Source organism: Schistocerca gregaria, chromosome 1 (genome assembly GCF_023897955.1).
Source record: "Schistocerca gregaria isolate iqSchGreg1 chromosome 1, iqSchGreg1.2, whole genome shotgun sequence".
NCBI classification, from domain to species: Eukaryota; Metazoa; Arthropoda; class Insecta; order Orthoptera; family Acrididae; genus Schistocerca; species Schistocerca gregaria.
The window spans coordinates 224073091-224074948 of NC_064920.1; the positions used below are offsets into that span (position 1 = coordinate 224073091).

At 41.7% G+C, this 1858-nt stretch overlaps 1 pseudogene; it reads right to left on the minus strand.

The window, feature by feature from the left end:
• Positions 1 to 254: 254 nt before the first annotated feature.
• On the minus strand, positions 255 to 372 carry LOC126288478 (5S ribosomal RNA; annotated as a pseudogene).
• Positions 373 to 1858: the final 1486 nt, after the last annotated feature.

Sequence of the window (1858 nt, forward strand, 5' to 3'; positions counted from 1 at the left end):
ACATCGAAACATATCCTGAAATTTTTTATACAGAAGCAAAACACCGAAAGAAAGTACTCCGTCTTCAGGCCACGAGTGGCCTACCGGGACCATCCGACCGCCGTGTCATCCTGAGTGGAAGATGCGGATAGGAGGGGCGTGGGGTCAGCACACCGCTCTCCCGGTCGTTATGCTGGTATGCTTGACCGAAGCCGCTACTATTCGGTCGAGTAGCTCCTCAGTTGGCATCACGAGGCTGAGTGCACCCCGAAAAATGGCAACAGCGCATGGCGGCCCAGATGGTCACCCATCCAAGTGCCGACCACGTCCGACAGCACTTAACTTCGGTGATCTCACGGGAACCGGTGTATCCACTGCGGCAAGGCAGTTGCCACCGAAAGAAAAACACAGTCAAAAACTGTATGCTAAGACAAGGTACAAATATTTTTAAAATATGTTGAAAATTGCCAAATTCGTAGAACGCCAGGCAGCTGGAGAAATGTACACCTCGACTGCAACTTTGGCGGACAGAGCATGCGCAACATTGCAGACGCATAGCCTTGTTTGATGGCGTATCGATAAAGAGTTATCACTAATCGACGCGATTCTCATTTGTAATGAGAATTTCAGTTTTCATTGATAGTTGCTCTTAATTAATTGTCTGAGTTTATTGTTCACTCAAATCGGCAACTTATTCAATTGCTTTTGCATTAGCAGAAGTTTTAACAGTGGAGATAAAACTGAATTAGTATTCATTACGTTTGAAGACTATTGTTAAGCACTGCGTGAACCCGGTTTCCCTTCGTAAAATCTGATCGTGAACTGTATAAATCGAAGAAAGACTTACACTAAGTAATAAATATGTGCAACTCAAACTCGCAAAAGCTGTGAGAGAAAACTATCTTAAAGATTTACAGGGTGGCCACAAAGCCTCTTTATACCCCATCAATAACCAACACAAAGCCGTGAACTTGAATAAATAATGTGTAAAACAGTTCTTTAGAGTTTTCTTGAGATATGAAGCACGAACTGTTACTTGTGAGAGGCAATGCACTGTTGGAGATCAACGAGACAGCTCTTCGAATCGCAACTGAGATGAACATCGCTGATTTGAAGTCTTCCTTCTCCTAGTCAAGAAGATTCGAGAAGTGTAGACTAGATGTCATTAATTCGCAGCTGATATCAAAGCGTAGCTTGCTTTTTATCCCCATGTCTGCTGTATGTAATGCCAATTAGTCAGGTTTCATGAAAGAACTACAGATAAATCGCGTATTATCATTTCGCAGCGGAAAAAGGCCCAGTGTGTTGTACAATAGATTAATGACATTGACACGTTCATTCAAAACAATTAAAATGATAAGTATGAGTGGACTAGTGTTTCCACAGCTTTATATCTGTCTTCGGGGACGTCAAGGCATATTAAGACAAAAAATAAGGACTGCTTAGTGGCAAAAGTAAAGTAATCGACCTATAAAACCGTGAAAAATAGGAAAGAATAATTTTTAACATTTCATTCTATGTCGTTTCGAACTAGTTGCTTTCATTGTATTCTTGGACTGGACGTAACGATGCCTTTGTATTTCTGGAGGGCGAGGAAAGTTCTTCGACTGTGGAAACCATTTTTAAGAAAAATGTCGGACAATACAATTTCCGAAAGCTCCGTATCATTTGAGGTTTATCACTCGAACAGTATTCTTCAATTTCTGTCATTTGCGCGTTATCAGCTTGCATCAGGACGTTTTCAGTATTTTTGATATGCAGCGGAATAAGCGGAGCAAATGCCGCTACTACTTATTACTCTACTTCAGTTCTGCCTAAATCAGACTAGTAATTGCTGTGACACGCCTGGTATTTTTCTTTCACCAGTTGTGCCTGGCGT